Here is a 24775-nt window from a genome sequence, read left to right on the forward strand (position 1 = left end):
CTTTGAAAGGTCATGGTACTTGAACAAGGCTCCTGAGGACTGGAAGAAAGGAAGTATCACTCCTATCTTTGAGAAAGGCAAGGCAGGAACTACAGGCCAGTCAGCCCTACCTCAAATCTCTAGAAAAGTGATGGATCATATACTCCTGGAAGCCATCCATCTCCAAACATATGAAGGGCAAGATGGTGACTGGGAGTAGTCAGCATGGATCTACAAAAGGAAAACCTAACCAATCTGACAGCATTCTGTCATAAAATTACTATCTTGGTGGACAAAAAAAAGAGCATTGGATGCTGTTTACCTTGACTTTAGCAAGTGTTTCAATGCTGTATCCCATAACATACTCAAGGACAAATTGATGGAATACAGGATAGGTAAGCAGACAATGAGGTAGACTGGCTAAACTACCAGTTTGAAAGCATTATGACCAGTGACAGGAAATCCACCTGGAGGCCACCCACTAGTGGAGCACCCCAGGGGTCAGTACTGAGTCAATATTGTTTAACAACTTCATTAATGAGCTGGACAATGGGATAGAGTGCACCCTCAGATACAAAACTGGGAGGAAAGTTGATACACCAGATAGTTGTGCTGCTATTGAGAGGGAACTCAACAGGCAGGAGAAATGGGCCAGTGATGCATCAGGACCATCCTGGCTGCCATTAGGGAGAACACTGCCAGCTAGCTGAGGGAGGTCGTCTTTCCCCTCTGTTCTGCACTGGTGAGGCCACCTCTGGCATGCTGTGTCCACTGTTGGGCTCTCCAGTACAAGAAAGACATGGCCATACTGGAATGAGTCCAGTGAAGAGCCACAAAGGTGACTGAAGGGATTTAAGGAATTGAAGCATCTGACATACAAGTGAGTGAGAAGGGACGTTTAGCCTCAAGAAGAGGATGTTCATGGGGAATGTGGTCCATATTTCTAAGGCCTGGATGGGAGGTTAGTAAAAAAGACAGAGCTAGACTCTTCTCAGTGGTGCACAGTGACAGGACAAGAGGCAATGAGCACAAACTCAAGAAATTCCACTCAAACTTATGAAGAAGCTTTTTTATTATGAATGTGGTCAAGTACTGGCACAGGTTGACGAGAATGGTTGTGGAGCCTCCATCCTTGGAGATACTCAAAACCTGACTGGAGATGGCCCTCAGCAACTGGCTTTAGCTGACCCCTGTTGGACTAGATGATCTCCAGAGGTCCCTTCCGATCTCAGCTGTTCTGTGACTCAGTGATATTTACAAACACTGAGCCTCCTTTCAGAAGCGATCACAACTTTGAATGAAAGCCAAATTATATGGCCTGACTGAATATTTCATGGACTAACACAAAGAGGGGTTTTCTCTTTTGTGAGAAGGAGTGAAGTTCATCAGGAAAAAGCTTACTGACAGAAGTCCACACAAACAATTTGTTCTGTTCTCCTCAGTCTTATTCCACCACTAAAAGGTAACAAAGCTGTCTTTTCAGATTTAAAATGTGATTTTCTTTTTGAAGGCTATTCAAGAGCAACAGCTGACAAAGGGTTCACTGAGCTTCAGACATTATATATCACAGCTGTGAACCTTGAAATACTATTGATCCAATAGCCTCTTCTAATTGTTAATTGAGGCAAGAATATCCAAACTGACATAACATTAAAACTAACAGTTGAAGGCACCCATGGAAGTCTCACAGATTTCCACTTTAGCTGTAGACTCAAAAATTTTATCACAAGCATGGGAGAAGATAAAATCTGTCATAAAAATACTTTAAAAGTGAAAGTGGTACATGATTAACCAACAGATGATTGTTTGTGGGACTTGCGGGTACCTTTTAGAACCTAGGGACTGCTCTTCTTCAATAACACTTTACATTTTAGAATATTTTCGAATCACAGACAATGGGGAATATTTATGGATTAAAGAAAAATCAAGTAGAAACTCAGACACCAGTTCTCCAGATTTTCCTCCGAAGGTCTTCATGCTACAGCGGTTACTGTGAGGATTAAAGATCAAGATTTCAAACTACTTTGTTATTTATTTTTTTGATGGATGACTGATGAAAACCACTAAAATCTGGAGAGTTAATACATTGAGTCAATATTGTAAAGTACCTAAGTTAATTGGAATTTGAAGTTACAATTTTTTTCAAGTGATTTAAGGCCAATTTGAAAAGGCATTTAGATAGAGGTAGCCATAAGCAATTTATATGTCAAATAACAACATAACATTAAATTCTCATTGATGACCCATAAATATTTTAGGTAATTATACAACTATTAAAGTATGCTCCTTAGACATTTAGGAACAAAGAGATTTGGACAGGGTATCCAGAGACATGCAAGTGATCCAGTCTTAACCCCAGTGGCAGTCTCCAGGACTTTGATTTTAAATGACTAAGTCATATTGTGAAAATGGAACTGGCTTCAAAGTTACTTATGTGCTTTTGAAAAGGCCACCCTTTTTGCAAATCAGTTAAAATTCACCCAGTCTCAAGTGTCCTGAAGAACAGTAAATTTCAAAATCAGGAGGACAGTGATCTCATCTTAAAAATCTGTTTAGATATAAAAATTAATGCTTATATGTATGGCTCAGTCTGAACACTAATTACACAATTTAAAAGCAATTTTAAAAGAACCAAAAACATTAAGGCTGCAAAATTAACCATGCAGAGATTAGAAAATGTCAGAATTAAGGTTTGCCTGTGTAACTTTAAATCTGTTTTCAGGTGCTTAGGCACCTTTTTAACTGTATGGTCATATATTACTTTTCTCTGAGGATCTACCTCATTCAGAGAACGACAGTGCCCACAAAATTAATCAAAGTTCTGTACTTAATGAGCCTATAATGTGATTGCATGCAAATTTATATGCAAATGGATAGATGTGCATCTAAGTGGCTACTTGTATGTATCATTACCTGATTTGCATACATAATCACTGTAATTACACAGTTTTAAAATGTGAAACCATAGTGTTTTCAGCTGAAAAATATGACTTAATGCATGTATTAGTCATGCCTATTAATCAATTATTTACTTACAATATGTTTACATTAATCAGTTGCTCTTTGCATAACTAACATCGCTTCCTTTCCTCCAAGATTCATCCTGTTCCTTTTACCTAATCATTGTGTCTGTCTTTCCAGAGGCAGAGAACACATGCAAGCTCCCTGTCTTATGGCTGCAATCTGTGATCTATGCGCTCTGTACTCAGATTTTATCCCATATAAATCCAGAGCAATTTTAAAAACTAGGACAGATCTGTGCATCAGAACTAGTTAATACCCCTTTTCCAAGTAATATGAGGTTCTATTACTCTCACTTACATTCAATGAAAGTTGTCAAAAATACCATAGCAGTTCTGAATTTGCTCACCTAACTTTCCCCTCCACACCGCAAACCAAGATTCAAACTAGGTTTATAGTCCAGAGGCTGAAGGGTGTGAAAAAATCATTAAGACATGTTACTCTTCATCAAGCAAATATGTTGTATCCAATTTGTATGACCCACTAATCTCATGTGATATTTTTCATTCACTACATACTAAATTCTCAATATAGGCTAATCTATTTTCTCAGTTACTTAAAAGTATAAATGGGAAGACCAGATGATCTCTATATTCTCCAAGGAATAGACCATTATTCTTTTGTGATCCATATGTCAGTCTGTTCTGCTATATTATGCACCATTACCTGCATGAATTCCAAATGATAAAGAATAAGATATCAGCAAAACATACCACACATATGATTTTCATTAAGTCTAAGGAAGAAAATAAAGTCTCTTATGTGGAGACAGTTGCCATAAGAAAATTATTACACATGTATTAATCAGAGAAAAACTGAAATGGAATTAAGGTATCAGCACTGATCAGCATCATTACAACATCTCTGAAGATGCACTGTGATGCAGAAAAGTGTTCAATGTTCGATTAGGAAACTTATGGTGATAGAAGAGCTGTACATAAAAAGGGATCTCTGAGGCCATGAAGCTCAGTAATCGGTCAGATACTACTTTTTGTGTTAAAAGTTCATCTTCAAATTAATCTAGTCTCATAATGACAGCCAGGTGGCAGCATGCTTCTGTGATGACCTCTGGTGAGACACACCAGTGATACTATCGGACTGAAACTAACACTAAGAGAAAGATGGTGTGGTCTGGGAAAACAGGATGCAACTACCCTGCGCTGCGCATCAACACTCCACAACTCTCATAATTAAGCTGGAGCCAACTCCGAAGAGACACTGTACAGACGAGAGAGTTACTATGTGAGCGTTTGACTGTGAGTCTTTTTCTACTGCATGCATTTAATTAGATTGTTACAATTAATGAGATGGAGCATCTGTCAGGACAATCCTCATGAAATACCTTCTTCAGCAGAACTGTATTGAGTTGAAACAGAGTACTCTCCCTGTTCTCTTCAACTGTTACTCAGAATGCCCAAATTACCTAACAAAGCATATGTGGAACAATTTCATCTGCAGAAGAGCTCTCCTATTCAATCATGGGAAGATAAAACTAATGGGGCTGCAATGTGTCCCTAGAGCTAATGCTACAGTACTGTTCGTACCACTAAAATTATAATGCTAGCAGTCCTACTCCCCCCAGAATTTTTCTTGGTGGGAATGGGCATGATAGATCAGCACAAAATACCATAACTTTGTTTACTTTTTTGTGATACCTAAGTAGTGCTTATAACATCAGTGCATCACTGGGAGAACCTCTGCAAGTAAACATACTGTAGTTATGTCACAGACGTGTTATGGAGCCATATGCTAACACATGTGCAAACATTACCCAGCATAAAAAGGCCTTGCTTTTTCAAATATTGTCAGTGGAAACCATTTATAAAAAATTTCATACACTGTTTAGGATTCTCGTTTCCTCATTTTATCCCCATTTACATATCTAGTCTTATTCAAGACCTTTACAAAGTCCAGGCTTTCTCTGTAGTCAATAGAGAGAGATATGAATTGCACAAAGGAGCAAATAATTCTGCCAGTTTAAGAAAAATGCACTATCTGGTTTAATTCCATGAGCACTTGTGCTGAGTTATAGCAAAATGTCAAACTAACATCACAGTAAAAAACTGTTTAAAATTAAATTTCTGAATGATGGCTGTTTGCTACTCACTCTGAAATGACTGACTACATTACACACATCTACAGACTAGCTTGTATGCTGCTTTCACCCCTTTTATTGCTACTTCATTCCACCTGGGTCATAAAAGAAACACAAAAATTATCTTTTTGCTCAGATTAATTTCAATTCACATTATTCTATCAGCAACCTGATAAAAGCACCCTTTTAACTTGTAAAAAGTTCTATGCAAAGCTGTAAGAAATAATAAATGTATATTGAAATTTAAAGATAAACAGAAATAGGAAAACAAGGAAACTTCCAGGACTAATTCGTAAGAGTGATGAGAACAATACATAGCTCCTAACATCTATTATGTGAGGCTAAATCTATTTGCTCTTCTTTACAAATACACTCACAAATCCTGTTAATGCAGAGAAGCATCATGAACATGTAGGTGTGCTGACAGGCAGGCAGACAGATTAAGAAGAGTTGTGTGTGTGTGCGTGCACAGGGCTGGTACCAGTGAAAGCAGACTGAGAAAGCAAGGCATCTTTGCTTGTCACAACACTAAGAACAAACAGTGTCCCTCTACCAACTCGTTCTAGAATCATTGGTTAAAGGTTTTAACAGGTTCTTGCTGAACATTTCTTGAAGCATATCTGAGGCCTTCCTTCCTCTCCCAAAGACTAGAAATTTCCCAAGGAATCTTGAAAACAATGTTCTAAAGTATTATTGCATCCTGCTAACAAGTTGCCTAATATATCTTCAGAAAACAGCCTGCCCAAAATTGTTGATAGATCTAGATGTTTTATTTTTCATATTTTATAGATGTCTTTATGTTGTGAGCACCTTAAGTTACCACTTGTATGTTTTACTTCTTGATCAACCCTGGCACCCTGGACAGAGCCTTCTTACAAGAAAGTTTACATGTTCTATTTGATTATGCTCCTAAAATATTGACCATAAAGCAAAATAAAAGGATCTTTTTCACTCTATTGGAACATCCAAAACTACACACATTCTTGAGACATTTGGTATGGGACTGGTACTAAGAATACAGATCTTACAGACTATTATTAGGAAACTTCAGGAAATTTTAACTTAATTGTAGGAAAAACGTTAATTTTTTTAATGTCAGGAGGATTCGTGCACATAATATAAAGGAACAACAGATAAACCAAGTGCTTTTGTGCAATTTTTTCTATTTATTAAAATAATCAGGTGTATAAAGAAAAAAACATAAATGTTTCCAATAGTTAAAACAATGTAGGTATAATCCATTTTTATTTTATATTATTTTCAGAACTACTTATTAAAATACAGAAAGTAAATACTAATTAAATCGCTTGCATTTTATTAGAGGGTGGTATTTTCATTCTAAATATATTTTTTGAAATTTTTCACTTTTCCACCAAAAAAAACATCTTGTACTTGGACAAGTAATTTCTATTTATTTACCTCAGTGTGGTTGCAGTCTTGTTTCCCCCCCATCATTATCATCCTTCCCCAGCTCTTTATCCATACACCACTTAAAAGACTTTTTTCTCTTCCACAGCATTTAGTTCCTCAAAAAATATCAAACACTATTTGCTTACAACTCTGGAACTATCTCTAGCTTTATTGCCTAAGTTGACTACTAACTGACTATGTCCAATGCTTTCTTCCTCTGTGCTCTGTTCTCTGTTTATTATAAGTATGTGTTTATCTATGAATACCCATGTGTTATTGAAGATACAATTACCTGAACATTTTGTACTGGTCATTTTGTTATTGTATGAGTGTTTCCCCAAGCCAATAAAAGCTGTCTTCATAAATGTGCAGACTGAGGTGTAGAGGCTTCCATTCCTTGCTGAAATGAACAAATGAACCTATAAGAGTTATCCACAGGCAATCAAGCTACAGTCAATCAACTAATGATCACTTTTCGTGTGAGCCTATTAAATCCATCTCTGCATGAACAAGTATGAAATAATGACACTTACTGTATCTGAGGCAGACAACAGTTGAAGCAAGGGGAAAAAGTGAAGGTAATCTCCCAGAAAAGTATTTTCAGCTTCACGGCATGTGCTTTTAAAATAAACCAAGTGTGGTAGACAAACCTTGGCAAATTAAAATGCAAGGATCTCTACTGTTCCAGAAACCACACAACTATGAGGAAAATTTTACTTGGAGATCTTAAGGTGTGTTATGTCAGCTGAAGTTTTTTATTTTAAATGAAATATCACTGAAGTGCTTGATGGGTGTGCATAAAAGGAGTTTTTCTTTCTGGTTTAACTCTTCATGTCTAAAGGCTATAGCCCAGATTCTCATCAGCATCACATCCAAGAAAAGGAAAGGATTCATGCCAATTTATACCATATGATGATCTACCTCCCACTCTTCCCAAAATGATATTGGATATTTAAAACGAGTTATTCCACTTGGTTCTCAAACTAAAATATTATACAACAGTTTCTACACAGTTGTGACTGTTTTAATAGCCCAATGTTTATTAAAAAAACAATCGGTGAAGGCCACACATGGAATATATAGATCACTTCCCTTTACCTTATTAAAATACTATAAAATTCTCTATTGCTGTAGTCCCTAAAGATTCAATTTACTTTGCTTTAATAGTTAACACAATTAACTATATCCTAGAAGCCTACATTCAGTTTCCTAAAATTAATTTGTTCTGTCACCGTGTTTTGATAAGATCATCACAATGTAATTTTTCATTATATCTGCAGTTGTATGTACCACTCTCAGAGGTATGCACTCTCACCTCACATGCATACCTTGATGAGAGGTGCATAAAAGCTCAAAGCTCAATTAATAGGTTGTTGCTATTGTAAACCACATCCTCAGATTAATTGCTTAATACTTGGGGAGGGAAAGGGTAGACAAGAAAGAAGGTCTGCTTGCATAACAAGCAAGAGACAAAGTAAGTTAGGCAGCACAAACTACAAGCAGGAAAATGAATCCAAGCTCAGCCTTTCAAAAAGAATTAGATGTCTCTAACCAGGCTAAAGGGAACTGACTGGGAAACAGCTTCAGCTTCTGTCTGATTTGAATTAGGTATTTGAACCTCATTCTCCCACTCATTTAAACACTTTATCCACAGTTAAATTGCAGGTTAGGATCAAAAGCCCTCAGTACCTTGACTAAAAATTTCAGAATTTTTATGCTTTCCTGGCATCTGAGAAACACAGCTTTCCAAATGATGCCATGCTAATCAGAGCCACAGAAATAAAATTTTTTTTACTGTCTTTGTGGAAGGCAAAGCAGGAAGCTTGGATCAAACACAAAATCCCAATAATGGGCCTAATATAGGATCCCAACCCAGGGAGTGAGACCCGTGCAGACAGCACTAGTTTTATTATTACTCCTATTATGCAATTATTCCTATGCAAATTATTAAATTTCATGTGAAATCATTAAATTTTCATTAGCGCAGAAGCTGATACTTAATACTGCCAAGCTCTAGGCAGTTCTGTGCATGCTGAAAGCAGGCTGCGCACAGACTTCAGCAAGAGCTTTCACTAGAAACACGGCCTACTCCACATGAGTGGTAAAGGAAAAAAGGGTTTTGTTAACACCAGTTTTCCCTGAGCGTTTAACGAGAGCGCTGAGAGCCTCCCTGTATATTGAGCTTTTGGCTTTGTGCTTTTCTAGATGGAAATGCAGATTCAGTGGCTGCTGCATTCTCTTGTCCAGAATGGTTGCTGTTTTTCTCAGATCACTGAAGGTTGGGTACAGAGTGCTTGAAGTGAGAAACCTTAATGTTACTTTTGCCAACGTTTTTGAAAATCCTCAGTATCATGGATATTATACATTACGGATAAATAGGTATGGCTTCAAGCAGGTGGTTAGTTTTCATTGTCTGTTGATATGTTATTATTTCTCATAATTGTAAAAATGATGGCTTTATTGCTTTGCAATTATTTTGCTAATTCATGACATTGCCTAATTGTTATTGTATAACTGAAATAATTATGTAAAATCTTAAAAAATGCATGAAATTTTAGTATTATAAAAATCTTATATAAAAGCAAAACCCAGATGTTAATTCAAAACTGAATATAAATTTCAGTTATTTGGCACTTGCATTGTTTTTACTCCCTGAGCATATGGATGAAACTTATTTTAATACACTCTGTTTCTCATACAAATTTTAGAAATTGCAAAGCAGCTATGATTAATAAAAACAATTTTGAATGAAATTACAATGCCTGCTGAATGCCTTCTTGGGCATGTAGGCAACGGCAAATCAATTTCTAGTATGCTTCATGACAGCTGAAAGTAGCTGTGCAATACTTAAGCTGAAGCAGTTTAATTAAACCTTGGCATTTTAACAGAATAAAAGAAAATTAACTATCCTATTTCATTTCCCTATAGTGTAAACAGAGTGCATGACAGGCATCTGTGAGATATGTAATTAATCCCACTAGTCTAAAAAGACTTTCAAGGATAGTTATGAAGACTTCAGCTCATACGTACAATAAAGTTTATGTCCCAAAGATGCTCATTATGTACCCCTCAAATTACTTAATGAGATGATTTATTGCTGTATACATTGCAAAAGATAAATGTATGGCTATATATATATAAGTAGATGCATTATACATATTTATTTGGAACCTTAAAGAAAGATGACTAAAAGGAAGATAGGAAAACAGGAAGCAACCGCACCTAACAAAACTGGAGAAAAAGTCTGCAAAACACATTCCATGTGCTACAAAAACTGGGTGTAAGGAAGGAATTGTATTTTTTGTTATGTTTTTGTCGCATATTTAATGAAATATTTATTCATTGATTTGAAGTAAGTATCATTGAAGTATGGAAAATGCATAGTATCTTTACTAGTAACACTGACATCAAAGCATGTTATTGAACTACAATTTATGTTTAGATTAATTTTAATAAAGCATGCAATTCATACTCAAGCTCATTTTCAATTAAGTGATAATTGAACGGTGACAGCAGGGTGACATACACAGTGAAGCAGAAGTAGCAGAACGGGGAAAAATTTTCCGCAGTATATCCCGAAGTGAAGAAAGAAATAAGAAGGTAACAAGTTTTCAACTAGCCAGGAAACATTTACTTCAATTTGAGATCCTGTAGGGTATTGTAACTGGCATGCAGCTGCCAACCCAGGAGGACAGTGGTTTCCCACAAATTTGATCTCACATCTTTTAGATCCCATGGCTGCCTTGGATATGCTAGAGCACACCATGCTCAATTAATTGCATAAGCAAATGAATAAAGTTCCAGATCGCCACTGATGATAATAGAAGTTTACGCCTTTAGTTTACAGTTTGATATATATGGGCACTTGCATGTAGGTTTCCTAATCTGAAACTGAACCCACCCTTAGAACTGGAGCAAAACACTAATAATGGGGTTAAGCATACACCCACATACAAGTGTCTCATGTAATTTGAGATGTCTTAGGTTGTCCAAGAAATCCATGTGGGGCTGGAAAAATGACAAAGGACATAGAGGGAAGCTGTGCACTGCTGGAGTGGCAGCTGGGTGCCAGGTAAGATACCCTTAAGGCATATCAAAGAGCACTGGACCCTACAGTCAGCCAACTGACCCAACATTTGCATGGGTATTAGGTGCCTAAGACAAAACTATGGCTAAAAAATCTCTTTGGTGCACCTAACCTTACTGGGTTCCTGATTTGATGTAAAGCTCTCTGGTCACCTAGTTTTGCACCTACATTTATTCAGAACAACTCAGCTTCCACAGCTCAGTGCCGAGAGCTCACCTGAGCCGAAGTGAAATAGACTCAGCAGCCCAAAGTACCCAACATGGAAGCTCTGCACAGAGCACTCTGAGTGCTTCTATTAAAGACTCAGAGGAAAAATGGTGGCTCTGCTTCTCCCAATATCTTATATAAATAAATGGACAGTTGGCTCCTTCATCACTTAGAAATATAACCACTAATGGATTTTAGGGAAATAAAATTGATCTGCAGATACAGGAAAGGTGGAACCAGACCCTTCTTGGAGGTACACTGGGGTACAGTGAGAGGAAATAAAACACAGATTGGAACACAGGAAATTCTGATTAAATATTAGTGGGGGGAAGTTACCTTGAGAGTTATCCAGTCTCGGAACAGATTGCCCCGAGAGGTTGTCTACAGATTTGTAGGTGTTCAAGGCTCAGCTTGACATGGCCTGGAGCAACCTGACCTAATTAGACCTGCTTTGAGTATGGAACAGACTAAGATGACCTTCAGAGCTCCTTTTCCATCTGAACTACTCTATGGTTCTATGAAGGTAATTCTAAGTATACAGCTTCAGATATACATATACTTAATTCCCAGTAGAATGCATAGGATTTCAGTTAATATTCATAGCTAATGGAGACTCTAGTTCCCAGTATGAAATACAGGAATGTGTGTTAGGTATCTAAGCCATACACAACGTACAATCAAAGATAGGATTCCCATAGTGAAATCTAAAGTAACACATAGATTAAGCAGAGACGTAACAAACACTGCCCATGGAAGGATATTTAACCCTTCTTTCCTTCACTGTTTGCTATTCTAAAGAATAAAACCAACATGCTCACAAATTCAACAGTGGAAATGCAGATCCTAGAAATAACAAGTGAATCAGAAACTACATTTATGCTTTTTGTAACACAGAAGGTTGAAAAGCTGAAGCAGAATTGGGAATAGTGGGGGTTTAGAGGAGATTTTGAAATATTTTTCTCACTTTATGCCTATATAAGCAACTCCTACATTTTTTATCACATTAACCCTAAATTAATTTATATTTTGCAACAAAACTTTATATCTGGCACTAGTTACACAGAAGGAAAGCCTGTCTCATTTTTGTTTAAGAAAAAATATGTATATCTAATATTAAAATAAAGGCTGAGATACTTTTTTTAACAGAGAAAATACGTTAAAGAATTCTGTGATTTAATAGTGGCTTTCTTCATGATTAAATAATCTCAATTACTGTTACTGAAAATTCTTACACTTTCCTGGAATTGCATTTTAATTTTGCAGAGGTAGCTGCAATTCTAAAGTAGCTATTTTATTCTGGCTGCCATTTGCTACAATACCTTCCTTTTCAATGGGAAAATACACCTGTCTATTGTGTTTCAGAACAGCAGAAACACAAGACTGAGGGCTCTTACAAGCTCATATATTTTCTTACAAGTTGTAAGTGATCTGTCACACTGGAATCTATCTTCAGAATCTTTCTGAACTTCTGTAAGAACATAGAATAGAAATCATTCTATGAGCACAGAAGGGAAAATTTTGAGTGTACTCTGTCACCTCTCATGGCAGAATACACCTATAAATAGCAGTGCAGCCTTTAGATTAAAAAGTGAAAGTTTCTTTAATTAAGTATATGCAGTTCTGAAAGACTCCAAATTGTATGAGGATTTCATAACAGTCCAAATTTTTCTGTTTTAGTCAGGACAGAAACAATGGCACAGGGCAGTGTGTGAGACTGTGGAGTGAGACCTGATACACTTCTAATGAATCCTGTACTGATTCTCATGAACTATTCTAAATGGTTTTATCTTTAGGTATTTCCAAGGATTTTTTTCTATGCATTACTGTACATAAAATAATGTTCCAACCTGTAAATATTTAGCCATTAATGTAACTGAATATATTCAGTACAACAGCTGAAGTGAGTTGTATATATTCCTAACAGCCTTCAAATAGGGTAGAATTCATGACATGTTCATGTTAGTACTACTGTGTATTAATTTCTCTCTCTTGATTTTTGTAATGAACAATATTTGGTTTCTTTATTTTTATTTACTTTCCTTGTGCTTCTTACAGGGACGTGTCATCTATATTCTTAAAAGCAAAAACTAAGTGAAACAAAGATGCACATAACAATGTAACTTAAAATATTATGACAGATATAACACATGATAGAAGTAATTCCAGCACAACTACTGCACAGTATAAAAATGATTTAAAATAACAATCAATGTAGTAACATAGCTGAAGCACTAGATTTTTTATTACCATTACTTGGTACATTTAAAAGACATATAGTGGGCATGCATTCATCTGGATAACAAAGACTTAGCAAGTTAACAAAACAAAAATGATTCCTCTTCCAGACTTCTGAAGTTCTTCCTAAAGTTTGAATAATAGTGCAAAAGAAATTTCAAAAGTACTGATTACCGCTACAAGACCCCAAGGAATTCACATTTCCCTATATAGTGTCCCAGAAGGACATTGTTAGGCTGACAGTAAAGGCTTGAAAATAAAACTGTTATGCTACATGCATGTCCATAGCAATTTGGCAAGAGACAGAGTACTATTTAGACAGGAAAAAAAACGCCCAAGCAAACAAAAAAATCTTGTTAATGATGTTGTAAACTCAGTTTTCAGAAGGACGTTAAGGGGTTTGTTTACAGCCACTGCTAGAACACCTGTAACAAAGATTTATCTTCTTTGTATGACTACAGACAGAAAGACCCTAGTAAGTTCAGGAAATCCATTTTTCAAAAAAAGATAAGTAATTCTTAGTTGTTGTAGTTAACCAGTTAAAATATAATACACTATTTAATATACATAATTGTGAAACAATGACTTTTACAAGTTATTGCCACTCTACTACAATTGCTTTACAATAACTCTTCCATGCTTCTGAACCACTTTTACTGTGACACTACCAAAACACTTATCCAACAACATTGTATCACTGACTGCTTTTGTTTAAGCTGATAGAATAAAAACAAAATTTAAAAATATTAATTAAAAAAATAACTTACGGTCAATGTGTGCCCTATTGTAACAAGATGTGTCTTACTAAAAGGTTATTTTTAATGAATAATACCTTATTTAGAACTGTGATATGGCATTTAAAATCTTATTAGTTTATTCCTTTCTCCACAGATAGAGGAAAAAAAAAAGATAAAACAGTAACTGAGAAGAAAATAATACGATATTAACTGGTATAGAACTGGTAGAAATGAGAACTGTGTATACTTTGCTAACAGTGCAATTCATATTGGTCAGATCTAAAAGGTAAAAAAAGACAAGCAAAATATGTAGTCTGAATTAATTACAGTAAAAATCCATCAAAGCAGGAAATCTTTGAAAGTGTACATTCAAAAATAGGGGGGGGGGGGAAGGCAAGAGGAATGAAAGAAAAAAGGGAGCAAGGCAGGCATGCAAAGTCTGAAGGGATAATTTGGGAGAACTGTCCTAGACAGAGGAAATGTGATTTGGAATGGTCCTCATCCCTACTGCCTGCCAGGAATGAAAACCAAGGAAACTATCCTATTTGTGTTTCCTCTTGGTTGGACCCAGTGAAGAAGGTGCCAGAAAAAGCTGCAAACCTCAGTTACTTACAAATGAATCCTCAAACTATTGCCTAAGCTCCTATAGAGCCAACATGGGTAGCCAGGAATCTCCAAAAACACTCTCCAGAATGCTTAAGTGATACACTTGGCTTTTTGTAGGCTATGCCATTTAAACTTTAAGTTTAAACAACTTCAAGAGAGAATGATGGATTCCAAGCACTGCCTAAGGAATATAATGGGCAACAGGAAAACTGAAGAGGAGTATGTTTGAATTTCTACATGCCTCAGGAGCTCAGGGTTATAAGTAGTAGAGCTGCCCAAAGGCTTCAGTCCTCTGGAGCTCATACCTAGGCTGGGTCCTTTTCATGGTCAGTGGGTCTGAAAGTGACCTTGTCATCCTGTCCTCAGATTTCAAAAGGGGAGCTATTACTGATAACTAACCACAGAGCTCGTATAGCTTGTCTTTCTTGAAGGGGATAATATGTTGTTAAGGGCTTGGTAGAAGGCGACTGCTTTATATTTTTTATAGGTCTCAGAGAAGAAGCAGGTAACGATACAGAGCTGCATCTTCTAGTCCTGAGGTAGACCACATTGAATTTTTGGGACTTTGAACTTACCCAGTTTGGATGGTGTCCAGGGAAACGGCCTCATAAAACCACCTAAGATTTTTTTCTCAGAAGGAAGTTGGTCACTCACGCATAAACCACCAAAACATGCTGCTTTTTTTTTTTTTTTTGTAAGTGCTTAAACAACTGTATTGGATACGTAGCATGCACCAGAGAGATTTCCCAGAAACAACATGGCTATTTCACAGTCCAGTATATGTATTTTTGAAGGGTAGCAGTATGTTGGCAGCTTAATGGCAGCATGGCACATGACAGCACAATGAAAAGTCATACAATAACTTAATGGTTTCATTTTTGGAGAACGATGAATAAGCTGCTATGAGTCAGCTATCTACAGGTGGATCCATGCTGTCAGTATGAGCTATTCCCAAGTCTGAACTTGAGCTTCTTTATTGGGAAAGTCATTTAGCTGCTGTTACAACTCAGTAGGAATCCAAAAAAAGACATAAGGAACGTGGCCAGTGCAGGGTGGATGGGGGACAGGGACAGGTGGGGAAGGAGAAGGTGAACTCAACTGTTTACTTGATGGTATAGATGCCACAAAACCTAACTGATTAACATGTTAGGCAGTTCATTACAAAACCAAATGTCTTTACATTTGTATCTTACTCATTGCTTGCTCCATTGTACAAGAAATCTGTCTTCAAAGGCAAGTGAATACAGTCACTCAAAATAAACCAGATTTCTTCAGGGATTTTATAGTTGCTATCAGTAATACGATATTTCATTTTTAATGGAACAGATTCTTTTGCACAAATTATTACTACCTTTGAGACCAGGTGATCAGCATATCAAATTCTACTGCTGTCCCAGTCATTAAAACATACTGTATTTTACTTGCACCAATATTTTTTTAAATCATATTTTAGATGTACAAATCCATGCACATTATGGTATGTTAGCAAGTACATACTTTAAGAAAATGACTGCATTTTCCACTGATTTTGATTTAACTTGCTAGTGTATCCAGGAAAATAATTTGTAGTACATTATCTCAAATTGAGATTCCAGGGAGCAAAAAAGATTTGTTACACACAATACAAACAGGTAGCAAATAGCACCTCTCAGTGGGGCCTTTAACAAAAGATTTCACGATTAGCTACAGATCTTCATAATGACCACCAAAAAAACAGGGAGAACCAAGCTCAGAAATAACTTGAAAATGCTAAGCTCTCTTTCTTTCATATGTACAAGATTTTCATCTGTCTTGAGTACCAACTTCACAGGCAAGTCCAGGGAGCTTTCAACTCCTATGAACAACCAGCTAAACATTTATTATTTATCATTATTATTTTCACCAATACTACAACAGCACCTCGAAGTCCAGACTGGCATACCATTTTTGTGGCTACTGAAGTATGATCCTCCAGGTGTCTGGTAAAGCTTTTATAGATATTGTAAAAATATCTATAAATACAAAATATTTTATTTTTAGACATTGGTACAGTGGTAGGATAGATGAGCCATAAGAAGAAGGATTCTGCACAACGGAGGGCAGGAAGAATAATGATGAGAGAAAACCAAAGGGAAAGATATGGATTGCATAGTCCTACACTAAAGCAGGTAGCTTTTTTTTGGGTTTTTTTTTTTTTGTTTGTTTGTTTGTTTTAATCCAGTCTATATCCTGGGTAGTCCATGCCTACAATACTTTGATTATTGTAAATCACTCATAAAACATAAGTCTTGTGCCAGACACAAGTTCACTACAGTTCACTACAGCTGTCCCAGAACAGCTGAGAGACAAGAGGTTGGAAAAGACTGGAATGAGACTCTGAAAACAAGAAACACTTTAAACTGTTGTAGGTCATGCCAGAAAGTTGCAGAAAGTCAACAGAGGAAGGGATTATTCTGCACATAAAATGGTAATCTGGATTAAGAGATGGGTCTGATGTTCAGCATTTCCTCCTCTCATTCTGCAGTAAATACTTTAATGACACACTTCAGTGTAAACCCAGTAATTCCTGTTCCAGGTTCATTCATCCCTGTGTGTATCCTATCCCATATCTCAGTCATTTTCCACTTAACGGACAGGAGTCATTCATGAACTACCATCAGCAGTTCAGTTCAGCAGCATGAGCTTCCCTTCCCACCAGCAAACATTAAAAGTAATGAATCTGTATGCCCATACGTGCTTCACATGGGTTGGCTAAAAGTTAAAACTCAATTCCGCTCTCCAAAGACTAAGATGACATCAAGTCTGTAGGCACTACTGTTTTTACTGCTGCTCCTGGATGTTTAGGATTCACTTTGCTACACTGGTTGTAAAGGTGAGTTCAGTCTGGAAAGCTGGAATCCAGCTCTCCACTACTCATATGGTATAAGGTGATTTGCCAGAGAACGGCAAGATACACTGCACAATTCTTACAGAAAAAGTTTATGGACAGTGTACTTTTTATTCCATATACAACCAATACTGCCGCTCCTTTCAACCAAACACTTCCATGCGTTCTGCTTGAATTTGCTAGCTCTTTCAAGCTGTGACTTGTTCTTGATATCCAAGTCCCTTCTTGTCCAACTATTCCTGCAGTGCTTGTTATTTCTTGCTTTTCCAATGCTTTCACTCGTGCATATTTCTCATAATTAAAATCCCTTTTAAATTAAAGTCCCTTCCTCGGCAGCTCTTTTTTCTAACCCCCATGTAAAGCAGTCTGACTTCTCCATACCCATCATCTCAGCTTCACACGCATTTCCTCCTAAGCCCCATACAATTTTGGCTTCCCCAAACCCCGTATCTCATCATTCTTTTCACCTTCCAAACCCCTGCTTTTGCTCACACCTATAATACATTTTCTCCTTTGTTGCCTCACAATCTTTTCCTACTGCTTTCTCTTTTTCCGTTACCCCATTGGTATTCATTCCGCTCAGCCTTTCTGTACATCATTCAGAATTCGTCAGAAAGGAAAAAAATATTTATCATTTGTCTTCCCAATCTGCAAGCCACTCTTCTCTGTCATGGGCAGTTTTGTTCTTTCCTTTCTCCCAGATCCCTTCTTCTTCTCCCAGATTTCCCAATCACGTATTCCCCCGTCCTCCTCCGGCATCCACCCCTGCTCCTTTAGTGCCCTCCACAGCCCCCGCCCTGCCCCGCCTCCTACCGCGCATCCCAGAGCCTTCCAGGAAAAGTGCTCCCGACCCCGACCGTGTCCACCCCGAGCCCACACCTCTGCCCGGCCGCCGGTCCCCGCCCAGGTGCAGCCTGCGGAGCGCCGAACGGGCCGGGGGCGCTCTCCAGAGGCGCCGGCTGTTCCCCGCCCCGCCCTACCCTCCCCGCCGGCGGCCAAGGGCCCTGGGGACCCGCCGTCCGCGAAAGACGGGGAAGACAGGGCCGCGGCGGGGCGGCGGAGGGGAGCGCCCCGCACCTCCCCCCCTCAGAACCGCGGGGCTGCGGCGTGCGGGGCCGCGCCGGGCGCCTGCAGCCGCAGCCACGGGGAGAGCGGGAGGCGCGGCGGGAAGGGCACGCCCCCTCAGCCGCCGCCGTCCCGCCTCCCTCGCGGCGGCCGGGCGGGGAGGGAGCCGGCGGCGCGGGGAGGAGAGAGGGAGGGCGCACCGCCTTCCCCGCCCCTCGCTCGGCCTCCGCTCCTCCTTCCCTCGGTCCTTCCCTCCCTCCCCGCCGCGCCGGCGAGGCTGCGAGCGGCGCCCGCCCTGCGCCCGGGGCTGCCGCCCCGCCAGGACGAGAGAAGGAGGCGCTGTCGGCCGGGAGCAAGCTGGATGAAGACTTGCGCCTCAGGGCCGGTTCGCCAGCCCCTCGGGCATGAAGGGGACCGCGGGGACTCTGCCCTGCCCTGCAGCCGAGCGGGGACAGCAGGTAACCGCCCCGCACGCCTTCCCCCTCCGCTGCGCGCGCCTCGTCCCCGTCCCGTCCCGCCGCAAGTGGCGGGAGACGGCAAGCGTCGCCTGGAAAGTTACCCTGCCGCTGCTCGCCGCGCCTCGGCGAGCAGAGAAGGAAGGCGAGGAGGCAGCCCGCGGTGTGGGGGTGGCACATCGGTTTACTCGGCGGGACGCGCTTCGTGTTCTAGAAACTCGGCCGTGCCTCTGAAGCCATGCTTTTCCCGCCGGGGGCGAGGCGGGGAAGGGCTGGGAAGTGTGGCGTTGGTGTGGCGGGGACCCCCTTACCTCAGCGCCTGCGGCTGGGCGGCGGTGGTGGTGCTGCGGCCGGCAGAAAGTTTCCAGCGGGGGTGAGGGGCCGAGAGAAGCGGGCGCGGGTCGCCGCGGGGGCTGTGCGCGGGGAGGGGGGGGGCGGGTCGGCGTGCAGCGCTGTTGCGGGCGGGCAGCGGGTGCCGCAGCTTCCCTCCGCGTGGCGGGAGCGCTACTCCAGCAGTTCCCTGAACTTGTTTCGCTGTTGTGTGCTGAGCTGCCATTCGTTAGGGAGAGGTGGGATTAAGTATTCTTAGGGGTATAATGTCGGCGTCTTTAATAGCTACATACTAGTCTTCTGTGAAATTTGCTTGCCTCCTTGTGCCAGCTTAGATAGTTTTAGGAAAAGAAAACGATCAACAAAATCTAACCAGAAAGAAATGCATAGCACCACACTTGAGACTTAAGCACGTTTGTTGTGTTGTGTGACATAACTGTAAATGCACCGCTGTTCTTTTTGAATCACACTTTGCTGGGGCTTTTTAACTGAACGTTTGTGGTTCAAGTATAAACTTTTAATAACATACGTGGATTATCATTAACACTGTTGGAGATTAAATCCCATTTTAAATGTTTCACAATTATTTTCTTCCCTCTGCTCATAATTCATATAAAGGACAGTAAGTCAGATTCATAATTTTTGCTTAGCTCTTCTAAAGTCATTTAAGGAATAAAAAGTGAACCCGAGTGCACCACAGAGGTTCTAAGTACCTTTGCTACAAAGTGAAAAAACAACACTGAACCATCTTAAAGAAAAACAAATAGAAACCCCTATACCTTCAAAAGCCTCCTTCCTTACCAGCCGAAGCAGAGAAGTGTACATTGCAAGCTGCCCTGAGAGTAAAAAGATTTAAAGTAATTTCCAATAAGGTGAGGTCCCTCTTATAGAGAATGTTTTGCACTAACTCCCTTGTTTAAGCCAGAGATAATCTACTTTAAGAATTAACCAGCTGCAGTAATTTTACTTCCAAATTTTCAAGTTCCAAGGTAATCCCACAATGTTGCAGAAGCCAATGGAAAAACTTACATGCAATGGGCTTGATGTCATTAGGTCAGGGAAGTATGTATATAGCTTTCTGGCTTTGTTTTGGTTTTTTTTTGTTGTTGTTGTTTGTTTGGGTTTTGTGGGTATTTTTAATAATATAACAAATTTGGAACTGAATTTAGGGGACCATTCAAAAGCAGACTATATTGAGCAGCATACATATGTTACTGCAGGTAACGGCTATATGTTCGTTGGACATTGATAAGGCACTAAAGGTGATTTTCAGATTGGGACTTCTGTTAATAAACACACAGTTACATTCCCTAAGAAGGTCTATCATAGTTAATGACCCAGTGCAGCTCTGAGACTGCTTTATGTATGCTCAGTTTTTTATTAATGGACTTCTGTATTGCATTAAGCTGAGAGAGGGCTTAGGAAAGAGAAGTATGGGCATGTACAAAATTTGAAATGCTTCCCACATTTGTGTGTTTTGTTCTTTGGTTGGGTTTGGGTTTTTTTCTTTTCATTGTCACATTCATATGTAGCATCTCTCTGGGCTTTCATGCAAGTGGCAGATTTTATTAAACATATGAAACAATTTTCTATTGTAAAATGTTCTGTAGTTCTTAATATCTTGAAAAGGTAGATATAACTAGGGAATTATCATTTTTCTTGACAGCATGACAGTTAAAACTTGGTTTGCATAGGAGTGATCATGTGTAGTGCATTAAGAGGTGTCATTCTAAACTGTCATTGACTAACTTTTCAATGTGTTTCTGTGAAAGTGAATACATTGCTTGTAAAATGACTGCTAGGATGTAACTAAGAGGTAATAAGGAATTAAAGTAGTAATTTAGGGTCTAATTTAAGACTTTGAGTACAGGTTTAATATTTGGATGCCTGTGGATTTAGTGCTCAGTAATGTAAACAGGTATTTGAATTAATTTTTATATTGGCATCTCAGTTAAACTCAGAAAAGTGCTGTTGATGCAGCAATGCTTAAGCTATGCAGGGGTGGAGTATGGAATTTTGCCTTTTTATAACATACTGAAGCAAAAAGCTTTGTTTGCTACTAAGCTTTCTGTTCCGATAACATGTCCACATGGTATGTAGCTATTGCTATTAAAAAGCTGAGTTCATATTAGAAGCCAGGAGCTTAAACATAACTATGTGTTGAACAAATACTCTTTTACAGCACGTGAAATCTTAAGCAATAAAAATGGTCAGGTGAAGCAAGGGAGGCATATAAAACGTCATTGTGTTGTAAGTTTTTTTTAAAAGGAAAAGAGAAAGAGAAGGAATTTAGGAATTGAGGGTTCTTTGGGCATGAACTTTTGCTGTAAAAACTAAGTTACCAGCTTTTGAAGATACTGCATACCTTGAAGATTTGGGGTAAAGGTATACCTGGTGAAACAGTTGAGGTATTTGCTTTTACCTGAAAATTGTGGTTGCATATACAGTATTTTTGTTGTGGTTCTGTTCACAAACCTTGTACTGCCCTACTTTAAAGCCGCCTCTTGAAGGCTTCTCTTGAACCATAATAGAATGTTTGTTAACTTCATTGTTAAACCTGTCTGGTGTGGTTGGGCTAGGTAAAATCATGGTGAAACTAGTTAACTGAGTGTAATGTTTCTGTAGAAGCAGGAGACTGATACAAAATGGAACACTGACTTAAGAAAATTCCATCTGAGTTACTAGTTCAACACCCAGGCACTGAGGAGTACATACTATAAGCCTGTAGAAAGTGAAGGCTAGCTTTTGGGAAAGGATTCCTTTGGGTGGCCTCAAACAAATAGTATTCTGCAGAATGAGCAGAGTGAGCTTTCACTTTGCACATCCTTTCTGGGTTTTTTTTCCCTGTCTTCTGTTACATCTCCACACAGTTTAATTTTTTCTTTTGTGTCACCTTTTCAAGATGTCTGGTAGTTAATATTTTCTAATGAATTCCTTTCAGTTCTTCTGTATTCCTTGGGTAAGGTACCCTCTATAAAGAAAAAAAGCCATAACCTTACTAGTAACTAATCTGTAAAGATTAGTTTACACTTCAAGGCAGTCTGCTGTCTTTTATGCAAGAATATTCTATTGCTGATCACTTTTAGCTCTTGGTAACTAACCACTAAAATACCATTCTGAAGAACAGATATATATTATTTGTCCTCATCCTGTATTTTCTCGGTTGATTATTCTTAGCTAAACCATTTACCTTCTTGAATTACATCTTAATTTTCTCCTTGATCTTGTCTTCAGTTTAGCATGATCATTCTGAATTTTAGTCCTGTATGCTGGGATTTCTAGTTCTTGGGCTAATGTCATGCTTGGATTTGACAGGTATACTCTCTCATTGAAGTTATTAATAAAGTTATATTACTTATCTATCAGGACAGACTGGAGGAGCCTCTCTTAAGAAAGTCTTCTGGTTTGTCAATGTATTGGTGATAATGATTCTCTGAATATGGTATTGTAGCCTATTTTTTAAATAAAACCAATGCAGTGGGTTTCCATCCACAGGTATTATATGAGTGTATAAATATGGGTATTACTGTCTTTTGCCAACTATTATAAAGCCCAAAGCAGAAGTAGTATATATTTCTGTTATACAGGTTTTGTTACAAAACATCACAGCTTACGCAGAAAGTAGATGCTCTTAAGGCTTCTAGTTTAGAAATTCTTTTTAATACAATAGTTTTCACTGACCAACCAAATACCTTTTCCTGAATGTCAGGTCAAAACACTCCTGGGCAGTGTACCTTGCAATCATTTCATGTGTGCTATTTATAATTAAAATGCAGTCTGCAAACCTTATGAATATTACCAAGGTAATATAAGTACCAGTTTTGCTTTTTAGTTTCTGACAATTATTCATAGTGACTTTAGTCGCCAGATAATGGGGTATAATATGTCAAATTATTGAGCTGTTTGATTAACTACTATGTTTTAGATAATTTCTAGGAGTCATACAAGGTCAACATTTGTATTCGTTTATGAAAATGTTAGAGGAAAACTACAGATAGTGTTAAAACTGATTCTCTGTTAGGGGTATATGTCCCTGAAAATCTTACCAATCTACAGTCCCTTACAAATTGTCGTTATATTAAATTTGATGTTAAATTTACCTGCCTTCTGCTAATACATGGAGGTTTAGGTATAACAGAGTGATACTGAACATGTAATTTTTTTTTTGTTACACTTCAGTGGAAACACTCACCGATGTTCCAAATTAATATATTTGTCAATATTGCTGTTAATTTAAATCACATGATGTGTATCAGCCTCTGAAATTGAAGAATTACTTTTCAAAACTGCAAAATATGTAAGTCATACAAAAACACCTTAATAATTACAGTGGTTATGCATTAAGAGTTCACTACTTCTGAAGATTAACATTTATTATAAGCAATTCTGAACACTTCATCATATCATGTCTGTATAAACCTGGAGATACAGCTTCTATTTCTTTTCTAAGAGTTGATCTGTGGAATTTAGATTTTGTATAGTGAATGCCATTATTCTTCATTATCATAAAAGGTACTGGTAAAAACATGTTTCTTTTGTTGTAGAAGATTAGATAGCTTTTAGAGTAGGAGTTCTGAGGAAAGTTTCAGGATTCAAGAAACTGAGTAATGTGTACAAAACAAAAAAACACACTAATTAAAAAAAATACAGAACAACATATATATATATTTATGTTAAACTTAGCAATTTATTTGGCTTTAGAAACAGGGAAATTACTTACATAACTATATGGCAGTTTTCCCAAAATAAAATTTCTTTGTTAATGAGGAATTGCAAACTGATTTGCAACTTTATGTATGAAAAATGTAATTTGTGAAAAATCATAGCATAATAGTGTTTCCCTGGCTTGATTTCTTTAGACACAACAGTTCTTCAGGCTATGAAGTTTTGCATGAAGATTTTTGCTAGGAGATTTGAAGATGCCTGTATTTTTTTATATACATTTTTCACAGAGGTGCATGCACACATAAATAAAAAGTACTCAGTTTTTACCTGGTGCTGATTTCAAAACCTGTAAGTATTTGAATCAAACACCATGAAAAAGGAATTGAAATGGAAAGATCTGGCTGATTAAATAATTTTTTCTGGAATCTCCCACTCTACTTTCAAAAAAGAGACTCCTCAAAATTATTTGAAAAAGAAGACTGTAACCGGTCTTGAAAAGGGTATGGTATAGCCATTGTGGAAGTCCAGAGATGGCCTGCCACCACCTCATTATTTGAGCTGACACTAGGTTCTAAAGCCTTCTATTCTTTAGAAAGAAGGTTCGGTTTTTAGAAAACCATTTACTATGTCTTGTCACTGGCCAGAGCCATCTTTTTGTCTGAAGTGCAAGGTCATATTATTACTTCTCTTGGGACATTCGTGGTTGGATGACCTGTGTTCTTCACAGACCTAGGAGGAAGTTCAGAGGGCTTCTTAGGATCTTTTCAGGCATGTGATAGTTTACTAAGCCTTGCAGACAGTGGGATCTTCTTCTTCCCTTAGTTCACTGACTGGCTAATGCAAGGTCATCCCAGCAAGTTTTTTAATTGCTTTGGTCAGTGTAAGACAAGTCTAATTGAACAACCTTAATGGTTTTGTCAGTGTGAAGAATCTTCTCCTATTCCTATCAGTCTGTAAAATTATTTGAGGCAATTACACAGACACCCATGTTGTGATTCCACCAGATTCATTGCAGCA

The 24775-nt window shown here is 38.4% G+C and overlaps 1 protein-coding gene and 1 long non-coding RNA gene across 10 annotated transcripts in view; one reads left to right on the forward strand and one right to left on the reverse strand.

Moving 5' to 3' along the window:
- LOC308059287 overlaps positions 1-24775 on the reverse strand; it is a 159022-nt gene that overhangs the window by 28114 nt on the left and 106133 nt on the right. The gene's annotated exons all lie outside the window — the stretch shown is intronic.
- Positions 647-24775, forward strand: part of SGCG (sarcoglycan gamma) — a 155277-nt gene continuing 131148 nt past the window's right edge. For 6 of the 9 annotated variants that reach the window (XM_080376375.1, XM_080376376.1, XM_080376372.1 and 3 more), the window contains exon 1: positions 658-18766. The gene's annotated coding sequence lies outside the window, so the exon portion shown is untranslated. Of the gene's footprint in view, positions 18767-24775 lie in introns of all 9 variants that reach the window. The other 3 variants (XR_013926191.1, XR_013926192.1, XM_080376369.1) reach the window with 2 other exon arrangements.

Source organism: Falco punctatus (genome assembly GCF_963210335.1).
Source record: "Falco punctatus genome assembly, chromosome: 2".
NCBI lineage: Eukaryota > Metazoa > Chordata > Aves > Falconiformes > Falconidae > Falco > Falco punctatus.